At 33.0% G+C, this 12410-nt stretch overlaps 1 pseudogene; it reads right to left on the bottom strand.

Moving 5' to 3' along the window:
* Nucleotides 1–11071: 11071 nt before the first annotated feature.
* LOC124225265 (putative olfactory receptor 8G3) lies at nt 11072–11984 on the bottom strand (annotated as a pseudogene).
* Nucleotides 11985–12410: the final 426 nt, after the last annotated feature.

Here is a 12410-nt window from a genome sequence, read left to right as displayed (position 1 = left end):
GGAGAAAACACTAAAGAAAATCTTCAACACATTGGAGTAGTCTAATATTTCTTATGACACACACACTAAATATACAATATTTATAAATTCAGTTTTATCCAAATGAAATCTGCTCTTTAAAAGGTGCCTGTACAAAATTAAAAACAAGCCACAGAGAATACATCAATTAAAGTATAGATATGCATCCAAAATATATAAATAATATCAACAAGACAAGGCTATGAAGACAGTCATGCAAAGTAAAAAATAAGAAAACTGTTCAAACAAATATATCACAGATGGACATAATTGGATACTTAATAAGAACATGAAAAGATATGGAAATAATTGTTTATAAGGGAAATGAAAACTAGACTAAAACCATAATGACAAACCACTACATATGTATATTGAAATGGCAAGAAAAAGAAAGAATGAAAAAGAAAGAAACAAAAACTTACAATACCGATGTTTTGAGAGGATATGGAACACTTGAAGTTCTCATACACAACCAGTGAGGAGAATTGTAGACTTGTCTAACCATTTTGGAAAACTGGAAATTTGTTAGAAAGTCAACCATGTGTTTCCAACATAACCTAACAGTTTTACTCCACAGTATTTACCCAAAAGAAATGAAGACATGTGTCTACACAATGACTTGAACAAAAATGTAATGTAAGCTTTGTTACTAACAATGAAAAACTGAAAACAACCCAAATATTCAACCAATGAATAGATAAATGAATTGTGGCATATGCATAGAGTGGAACACTACTTACCAATAAAAAGTAATAATTCACAGATGCATACAACAATACGGATTATCTTGAAAACATCATGTTGAGTAAAAGGAGCCAGACATAAAAGAGTACACACTGTACAATTCCATTTATAAAATTCTGAAAAGCAGAACTAATCTATAGTGACTGAAATGATGTCAGTGGCTGACTGCAATGGGACATGGGAGAAAGACTGGGAAAGCAGATGAGAGAAACTTTTAGGATGATGAAAATGTGTCATATCATTATGAAGGTGTTGGTTTCACCAGCACATAGTGTATGCATTTGTCAAAACTTATGTAGGTGGATTTTATTCTTAGAATGAGTACATTCATTCTTGATATAATCTTGAAAAAAGTATATCTTTTTATAATCTCAATAAAATATTAATACAACAAAATATATAAAAGTAAAATAATAATAATATAAAAATAGAAAACCTAATAAAGAATTAACAAGGATAAAGAAGATCTGAACATGATTCATAAATTGGAATATATGTATATAATCTCATGGCATACAGTAACTAAAGAAACCATATTCTTTTAAGGGCACATAGAACCATTGAAGAATTGTTTATATGCTAGTTCATAACACAAGTTACAATATCTTCCAAGATATTTTCACTGTCTTCACATTTAAGAAAATAATCATACCAATCTTGCAGGTTTTCTCCTAAAATATAGAAAAAGAGGCAACATTCTATAGTAATAATAAAATAAAATAAAATAACCTCTTAGAAAACTCAGACTAGATAGCAAGTTCTTAAAGCTATTTGAAAAGCACGTATAGCAAACAACAAACTTGATAGTGAAACACGGAAATCTTTCCTCTGGTAATGAGGAGACAAAGATGTTCACTTACTATCTATGTTCCTATTCATCATTTTACTAAGATACTAGCAGATTCAATAAGGCAAGAAAAAAATGAAATTTGATACAGATTGCAAAGGAAGAAATAAAAGTGTTATACACAGATGACATGCTTGAGTAGGCAGAAAAATCAAAATAATATAGAAAAAAATCTCAGAAATTAAAAAAATAAATAAAAATGATAGATGTCAAGTTGAATATTTGAAAAAATTGCAAGGTCATATTTGATTTTAGAATGTGAGAATAGCGCATATCTGAAATAAATGTATTTTCTCTCTTTGTATACAGTTTGTGGTGTGTGTGTTTGTGTGTGTATGTTTGTCTGTGACTGGATTTAAACTGCTAATATATTTTTCCATGATCATAAGAGAGACAGATCCCTAATTTTTCTTTTTTGTAATGTGTGTTCAGAATTTTGTTTCAAATCATGCTGGCCTCATAAGAGATTTTGAAAATGTTCCCATTCTTTCTATCACTAGAGTTGTTTGCATAAAAGTTAACTTAGACATTTAGAGGTATTCAACAGTGAAATTATCTAGAACTGTTGTTTTCCTTGTGTTCAGGTTTCCACTAACAGAATGAATTTATTCAATAACTATCAATTTTCAGATGTTTGCCTTGCCTTTCATTTCTCCCTAATTGAAACTTCAAGGCATTCATCCATTTTGAAAATTATCAGATGGTTTTAATACTCTTCTCTTTCACCTTTTTATATATTTATAAGCTATGCAGTCCTTTCTATTTCTTTATTCCTTACGTCAGCAATTTGTGATTCTTCTCTTTCTTTTTGATCCCTCATGATAGATGTTTTTCAATTTTATTCTTCAATTTAATAATATATTTTGGCTACATTGATTTTACGAAATTGTGTTCATTTTCTATGTAACTTATTTCTAATAACTTAATTATTATATTCTATTTATATATATATATTTGTTTGGTTTCCTCTTTTTCCTTAAATTCTTGAAATGGAAGATTAAATCATTGATCTTCAATCATCCTTATTTTCTAATATACACATTTAAGGAGTAAATTTCCATCCAGTTACTACTTTAGCTGCATCTGACAAGTTTTACTATGTTAAATGGCATTATTTTTCATTTAAATGTTTTATGATAATTTTTTAAATTATTTTATCCCATGGAATATTTATAAATGTTTTACTATTTTCCCAGAAAATTAGGATGTTTAAAAGTATCTCTTTTTTGGGGGCTGGCCCCGTGGCCGAGTGGTTAAGTTCGCGCGCTCCGCTGCAGGCGGCCCAGTGTTTCGTCGGTTCGAATCCTGGGCGCGGACATGGCACTGCTCGTCAGACCACGCTGAGGCGGCGTCCCACATGCCACAACTGGAGGAACCCACAACGAAGAATACACAACTATGTACCAGGGGGCTTTGGGGAGAAAAAGGAAAAAATAAAATCTTTAAAAAAAAAAAAAAAAGTATCTCTTTTTTGAAATGTCTGTTTTTATTTCATTGCAATCAATAAATATACCATGAATTTAATTTTTTGAAATTTTTTGAAGTTTTGTTTATCATACATTTTGTAAATTTTTATAAATATTCCAAATGCACTTGAATAAATATGTTATATATCCTTGCAGAGTTGTGTGGTTTATGCATTTCTTGTTTTTTATTGATGTATAATTGATATATAATATTATATTAGTTTCAGATGTATGCATACTGGTCCAATACGTGTACATATTGTGAATTGATCACCAGAATTAGTCTAGTTAACATCCATCACCACACATAATTACAAAATTGTTTTCCTTGTGATGAGAACTTTTAAGATTTATTCTCTCACCAACGTTCAAATATACGAAACATTGTTATTAACTATAGCCCCAATATTGTACATTACAACCCCATGACTTACCTATTTTGTGCTTGGAAGTTTTTATCTTTCGATTATCTTCACCTATTTGACCCACCTCCTACTCCTTCTCTGGCAAACACCAATCTCCTCTCTGTACCTAGGAGTACATTTTTTTTTGCTAGATTCCACAAATAAATGAGATCAAAAAGTATTTGTCTTCCTCTGTCTTACATGTCAGCTAGCATAATGCCCTCATGGAAATCTATATTTTAGTAAGTTCAGTCTATTAATTATGTTGTTCATCTTTTATACACATAGAGATTTTTTTGACCTCCTATTTTAATAGCTATTGAGAGATGCATATATATGAAAGTCTCCCACAAATTTTGGATTTGTCAATTTCTTCTTGATTTCATAAATACTTTTGTTTTAAAAAATTTGGGTCTATGCTTTGGGTCACATAGAGATTTAGGATTCTGAGACCTTTCTGGTATGGATATTAGACTTGAACTCTTATCATTATGGAGTGTTTCCCTAATATCTGGTACAGCACAATGCTTACAGTTTCTATACATGATTTTAGTAGAACAAAATGTTAATTTTTTGCTTAGTGCTTTGATGGCATATCACTTTCAGTCCTCCTTTTAATCTTTCTATATGCTTTTACTAAAATGTGTTTTTTAGAAGAAACAAAAAGTACAAATACAAGTTTTAAAATAATCATATTACTTAAAATAGCAATCATTAAGCATAAAATATCTGAAAATAAATCTAACAAATATGTACAATGTCTATATAATAAAATTATATAATATATATTATATAATATTTGTTCAAAAAATCTTCATAATAGGAGAGATAATGTGACATTCATGGATTAGAAGATTCAATGTTATAAAAATGTTAAGTCTTCCAGGTTCATCTATAGGTTCAATCTAATCCAAATTTAAATCTCAGTAATTTTTTTGTGGATTGCTATGAATTTCAATGTGAAATTCATGGGGCCAAAAATAGCTATGGCAATCTTGAAGAAGAACAAAGTTTTACAAATTATATTACTATTTGTAATAATATTACTATATTATCATTATTAGAAATATCAACTTTGACATTGCTTCCACTTTTTATTATATTTCATGTGGAGTTACCAGTAGCAACACCTCTCGCCTTATCCAATACTTGATAGTATACTGTATTTTAGTTCTTTGGTGCTTCAAAATATTGTAACTTCAAAAATATTCTCAAAATTTTATTCATCATTTTTCAATCATACGGGTGTCCACGCTCCTCATCCTGTGACCACACTTTGTACAGAAATGCCTTCAAGCACTTGTAATCTTTGCACCCTGTCATCTTAAAACCATTGCCGAAAGCAGGTCTATCTTTAAGGAAGCTGAAACGATCTAAGTGGACAGTTAATGTTTTCTAAGGCCCACGAATAATTGGATTTATAGATGGAGTTAATATTTTGTCCACTATCTGTGGAGGTTTTCAAAACACTACTCTAATGAAATAAAGGTCTTCCACTGATATGAACTCAGTATAATTATATTATCTTTTTTCACTTCTATTATTTTTACCACCTGTTTACCTCCAATCTTTTCTGAGAATGAAGTCCTGTATCTAAATCACAGCTCTTGCTCACAACTCACCACTCCCTGTGCCAGGTTTGCTGAATACTAGATTCCTTTTGTCATGGTTCTTTCTTCTCTACAGCCATGTTCCTTGGTTCCTATGCTATGCCTGATGCCTGGGGGCATTCACTAATAGCTCAAGAGTCTTTGTTTCTAAGTCAATCTACATGTCTCCCTAGACTTTCAACATTTGATAATTTTAATATTTGCATAAAAAACATAATCTACTTTCCCTTTTCCTGCTATAAGCCTTTTTCACTCAGGGACTATTCAAACTTGGAAGGTATGCCTCATTTCAGATCTCAACTATTCTCTGGTTTTTCTTCCCTCCAAATGAGCCCTGGTAATATCATCTAAACTCAGATAAACAATACCTTAAGACAACATTTAAAAGTATTGATGGGATCATTTGGCTGTATTTGGTGATCTCTTAGAATTTATGAAAAACATATGCTCAGCTAGAATACCTATCCTGGAAAGTATAATCCTCAAAAGCTTACAAATTGGAATCTGGAAATTCATGGTATGTATTTTAATGTGCTAGGCTTCATGCTTTGTACTCATTTCTCTTTGTATCTGTGTCCATTTAAAATCCACATGTAGTGCCTACTTTGACAACACATATATTAAAGTCCACATATAGGATCAGTAAATGCATTTCTTTCTAGAGTCTAACCTGTATCAAGGCCAAAAAGATTTTATCCAGGCCAATATTTCAGTCATCAACATAAACATGACATAGACACAGTTCTCTGTCATTTCATATACGCAAGTGGCCCAGGCTTTCATAATATGCTTGTGGGTAAGATAGAGCTCTGTGGGATGGTGGCTTTACAGTCAGATGTAGGAGAACATATTGGAACACAAAGAACGTTTATTAATGCAGGAATTTCCCAGTACAATTGATCATCAGAGCTACCTAGAGAGAGTACAGTATTTACAAAAATGATAAAAATGTAAACATGATTATAATGAAAAACAAGAGTTTCTGAATCTTCCTCCCTACACTCTTAGTCGTTTAATCCAGGGATATCTTAATCTCTGTGGAATAGCTCTAATAAAGAGTTTCTGTTTCTTTCTTCTGAGAATTACCTCCACAGCTCTAAATAATTCACATATCTTGGTATTTCCAGAATTATCAACTTTAAATGTTATCTCAACTTTCTACTGTATTGCATATGCAGTTACTTTAGTGAAATCATTGCAACTGGCTTCCTTTTCACTCTAATATTTGAAACTTTTATTTTTTAAGAATTCCTTTCTTATTTGCTCTATAACTTTAAAAATATTTTCAATTTTTTTTAATCATCAACTTTCCAAATTATCTCAACTCATCAGGATAAAATTTTATTACAGATTTCCTATCCTAACACCAGAATTAGTGAATCAGAATCTTCAAGGGTTTTAAAGATCTGACCTTTTGAAAATCAAACTAACTTAAAACAAATAAAACAAGTAACAAAACTAGCAAAGTAGTTCTGATGATTATCTAGGTTTGGGGACTATTGGATTAAGAGATACAAAGTCAGTGTATTGGCATGCTTCACATGAAGAACTGGAGAAATTCTATTTTTTTTTCTTTTTTTCTATTACCTTCTTTTCATTTCTTTTCTTCCGTTCTTACCTTACCTCTTTTCCATTTTTCTTCTCCTAGTTCCTTCCTTCTTTCTCTCAATCCTCTATTATTTATCAAAACTTAATGAGATGGTAACATACCAAACAATGACCTCTGGGCTAGAATATAAAAATCACAAAAACATAGTTACTGTCCTCATGAAACTCAAGACTTAATATCAAAGAGAGCTAATATTCACCATAATGAAGTTTAACATGAAAGTAAAGTTGAAGTGAAGTCACAGAGGCATAAAAAATGAATACGTTCCCTAATGGAATCAGAGCTAGGAAACTGAATGTCTTGAAATTTGCATTTATTTCAAAATGTTTTCTCATAAATTTGTATTTGTCTCAAAGAAATTTGTATTTATCTCAAAATATCTTATTTGTTTGTTCTAACTAATCTCCATAGGATCCACCTATGAGGTTCTGAATAATATATTTGCTTATGAAACAAGTTAATATCCCCTATTTACATAAAGATCAATTAAAGATAAGGGTTTTCTTATTATTATATATATTATCTAGAGAATTAATAATTGAGTGTATATAGCAACAGCAATTAGGTAAACATAGCCACTGAAGTGGGGCTGTAAATCCTTTCATCAGAATATGAAATGAAATCACTGAACATCGAACATCAAAGACATTTTCCTCTGGTCTTTACCAAAAGGTAAAGACCTTGTTTGAATTGTAAAGGGGATCAGAGGGAGTATAATTGGAAAATATCAGTTTGGACTCAAACTGTTTCTGTGAAATTTTCGTTTTCTCAGTTAAGCTTGGACTTTGAGATGCCAATCCCCCATGGTATACTGCACACTCTGAAACATAATCTCTCAAGTTACTGTAACCTATACCACAAGGGACAACAACAACTGGACAAATGAATATGGTCACTGAAAATGGTTAAAGCAAACAAACTGAAATCTAGCAGGGCAAATATTATATGTTTTTAATTTTCTTTTAAAAGGTCAATTCTTTGCATACTGGATATAGCTTTTGGGTGTAATTCATGTAAAAAATATAAATACTCTTTTTTCTTTGCTGAGGAAGATTCACCATGAGCTAATATCTGTTGCCAATCTTCCTCTTTTTGTATGTGAGCCCCTGCCACAGCATGACCACTGACACATGCGTGGTGTAGGTCCACGCTTGGAAACCGATCCTGGACCACCAAAGTGAAGCACGCAGAACTTAACCACTAGGCAATTGGGGCTGGCCCTGAGGACTCAATTCTTTATTAATTCAGTAAAACCCATAAAGTAAATGGCTGGTTAATAAAGCAGTTAGTTTCAGATTGCATTTATAGCAATAGAGTATCTAGAGTATGATTGGTTAAGATTGATAACATAGCTTCCCAACTAGAGTTCCATAAAACTGTCATATGGTGAATGGATCATAACAGTGCTGAGGTCTTGGTCTTCTTAGCTCTTGATGGAGTGGGGTTGAGCCCGTGGCATCCATAGCTCCTAGCTGATCACCACTGGCTACATGCAGCCTGATCCATTATCCCTGTTACATCACACAAATAATACCATTTTCTGTGTGAAGTTAGGAAGCTCTGTGTGGTACACTTAAATTACACTTGTAGTTTTGTGTTTAGTTATGGATATTCATTTTAAGAAGAGACATTGGCAAGAAGGAGGGCAAATAAAAACTATTGAGAAGTTGGAAAATGTTTGAATGCAATGGGATAGTTAGCAGATATTATCATACATCTGAAAGGAATCTAAAGGGAAACAAACTTATTTTACGTATGGTGTTTGAAAGATCTTAGAATATACCCTTTAGTAGAGATAAGGAAAATAATCTAACAATGGTTGAGTACTTAGAAATAGACTGATCTACTTATTTCTAATCATTGAATGTACTCAACCATAAATCAGGTGAAGATGCACTTTCAGGAACAAGGAGAAAGGATTTTCTTATTACCTTTCACCACTCGCCAGGTTTAATCCACGTTTGGTTCTTTTCAGTTTCAGAAACTTATCTTTCAAACTCAGATACTTTTCAGTTTCTAGAATATGTCACATTCTATCAGCTATTTGCAATTTTATTTGTTCATCTTTTTCACATAAAAAAACTGTCTTACCAATTCCATTTACCTCTGTTAGCTGATAAATATTTTTTTTTCATTTCAAATCTCATTTAAAATTGATGTCATCATGGAAACATTCAAACATTCTCCAATTTCTTGTCATTGATTGGACTTTATTAGTACATGTTCAGAAAACTACCATTCTAAGCAGCACTTTTTCAGACTTAAGATACACTATAAGCCAGATAATAGACTATATAAGACTTATTCTTCTCTGTATTCCAACTAAATGGTACACATCTGGCACATTATAGGAAGTTAAAGACTTATTTATGAATAAATTAATATTTGAAGGAATGAATGAAAGTATCAAGGAATATTTGCTTAAATTGCTAAGGTGAGTACTTCCAGACTTAATATTCTCAAATCACAAATGTGAAATGAGCACACTCACCTTTCTTCTTCCTGGAAACCTCAATGCCAAATTTTATTTGCAACTTGCTTTCTTTGACACAGAGGACAATAGGACTAATGTTGGTGTTGGGAGTCCTAGGTACCCAACATTCTGATACCTTTAGTGTTGAGAGGGCAGGCACAGCCCTAGGTCTCTGAGCCACTTTTGAAGCTGGTCTCCATCACAAGTCAGCTTCTTCAATTGTTGTGTTCAACTTCAATTTGTGTTTCTCCAGCTTCAATGTACGTCATCACCTTTCATAGTCCCCTGAGCAGTTCTGATTGCTGTGCTGTAAAGGTTTGTCCTTGCCTTAAATATGCCAGGCACCCAAGAACATGGAGACAAAACTCTCCAAGGATTTCCATTTCTCAGGAAACAAGCTTTTGGGAAAAGAAGAAATAACGGTTATTTCCCAGTTGTCTAACTTTTTTCTTCAATAGGGATTCTTTGCCAATCCTGAACTTCTCAATTAATGATAAAGATTTGTTTACAAGATCACTTGAGGATTTTTTTAAAATGTAAATTCTGATTCAGTACATCTGAGTGGGTTTTGAGATTCAAAATTTCTTACAGTCTCCTACCCAGAGCTATTAGTTTATGATTCACATTGTGAATTGCAAGTTTTAGAGGACCAGGGCACATCTTGACAAGTTATCTCACTGTTAGTAGAGCTAGATATTGTTTTTGTTTACAAAATAGGTACATATGTATAGATAGAGAGATAGATGATAGATATATGTTTTTATTTGTTTAACTAAAAAGAAACTCAGTTCACCCATTTCTCCTACCCCTCATTCCCTGTCTCTGACATTCACCAATCTGTTTTCTGTATCTGTGAGCTTGGTTTTTGTTTTTACTTTTTAGATTTCACATATAATAGAGGTCATACATGTTTGCCTTTCTCTGTCTGACTTGTTTCACTTAGCATAATGCCATCAAGTTCTACTCATGTTGTTGCAAATGTCAAGATTTCATTCTTTTTATTGCTGAATAATTCTTCATTGTGTATATATACTACAAATTTTTCATACATTCATTGGTCAATGGGCACTTAGGTTGCTTCCATATCTTGGCTATTATAAAAATGCTGCAATGAACATGGGGGTGCATATATCTTTTTGAGTTAGTGTTTTCGTTTTCTTTGGATAAATACTCAGAAGTGCAATTACTGGATCATATGGTAGTTAGATTTTTAATTTTATAAGAAGACTTCATACTGTTTTCCATAGTGGCTGCAACAATTTACCTTCCCACCAACAGTATTCAAGTGTTCCTTTTTCTCCACATCCTCGCCAACACTTGTTATTTCTTGTCTTTTTGATGATTGCCATTCTAACAAGTGTGAGTTGACATATCATTGTGGTTTTGATTTGCATTTGTCTGATGGTTAGTTAATTATCTTTTCATGTACTTGTTGGCTGTATGTACGTCTTCTTTGGAAAAATGCTCAGATCTTGAGCCCATTTTTTTAAATTGCATTGTTTGTTTTTGTGTGGTTGATTTGCATGAATTCTTTATATATTTTGAATATTAATCACTTATCAAATATATGATTTGCAAATATTTTCTCCATTTAGTAGATTGTCTTCTCATTTTGATGATGATTTCCTTTGCTGTGCACAAGCACTTTAGTTTGATGCACTCCCCCACTTTTTTATTTTGCTTTTGTTGCTTTTAATTTTGTTGTCAGATTCAAAAAGAATCATCTCCAAGACCTATTTCAAGAACCTTATCAACCGTGTTTTCTTCTAGGAGTTTTATCATTTCAGGTCTTACATTTAAGTCTTAATTCATTTTGAATTAACTTTTGTGTATGGTGTAAGATAGTGGTCCAGTTTCATTCTGGCCTGATTCTAATATGACACCATGATATTGAACCTATTCATGAACTTTTTCTACTGTGTAGAATTTTCTTCAGGGCAAATTTGACATCCTTATTCCACAGACTGTAGATCATGGGGTTCAGCATGGGTACAATGATTGAATAAAACACAGAGGACACTTTTCCTTGGTCCATGGAGCTTACAAATGATGGCTGAAGGTACCTGAAGGCTGCAGATCCAAAGAAAAGAGCAACAGCTGAGATGTGCGAACTGCACGTGCTAAAGGCTTTGGATCTGCCCTCAGTGGAGCGAATGTGGAGGATACTAGAGAGGATGAAGATATGGGAGGCAAGGATAGTTAAGGCAGGAGTCAGAATGTTAAATGCACTCAAGACTAGAACCAATAATTCATTGACATAGATGCTGGAACAAGACAGCTCCAAAAGTGGAAAGAGATCACAGAAATAATGGTTAACCACATTTGTCTTGTAGAAAAAGAGTCTCAACGTAAAAACTGTGTGGATTGTAGATCCAATAATTCCCAAAACATAAACTCCCATTGTGAGCCAGAAGCAGGTGTGATAAGACATGATGTTGTTGTAAAGCAAGGGGCTACAGATGGCAACGTAGCGGTCATATGCCATTACAGCCAACATGTGACACTCTGCAATAGCAAAAATGAGGAAGAAATAAAGCTGAGTCATGCATTCAGGGTAGGAAATGATGTTCTTCTCTGTCACAAAGTTCACCAGCATTTTGGGAGTAATGACAGTGGAATGGCAGAGATCAATGAAGGACAAGCTGCTGAGGAAATAGTACATGGGGATGTGCAGGTGAGAACTGAGTCCTGTCAGTATGATCATGCCCAGGTTCCCCAGTGCTGTGACCACACAGTGGTAGTTGGAGGTCAGCATGTTCCGTTAGCCCAGCGAGGATGAACTCTGCCACTATGGAATGATTTCCAGGGACCATTATCCTCTTAGCAAGTTCTAAGTTTAAAAAAAAGTAAATTAGTGTACTTTTGTGTGTGGGGGTGTATGTATTTGAATGTATGCACATGTGTATGTGTGTGTGAGGGGGAAAATAATTCTGTGGAGATCATTATTTTAACACTCAACAGGGGAGATTCATAACGCAGGGATCTCTTGTTTTTCTCCTGCTGCTCTGGAACAACCAATGACCAGAGAAGGGCTTAGAGACTTCAAGAAACTTAAAATTCAGATATTTCATAATTTTTTAAGATAAAACACGAATTTTTCATTTTTAAGTCAGTCAGAGGCAACATTACTACCGTTATTTCTGAAGACTTTTCTCTTTTCTCCAATATTCTATATGTATATATTAATGTCATGCACGTAAAAAAAGATAATATTTTCATCTTGCTCTGAATAGACAATA

The sequence above is a fragment of the Equus quagga genome, chromosome 14 (assembly GCF_021613505.1).
Source record: "Equus quagga isolate Etosha38 chromosome 14, UCLA_HA_Equagga_1.0, whole genome shotgun sequence".
Classification (NCBI taxonomy): domain Eukaryota; kingdom Metazoa; phylum Chordata; class Mammalia; order Perissodactyla; family Equidae; genus Equus; species Equus quagga.
The sequence above is the reverse complement of the archived record's forward strand: the minus strand, read 5'-3'. Positions and strand labels throughout refer to the sequence as shown.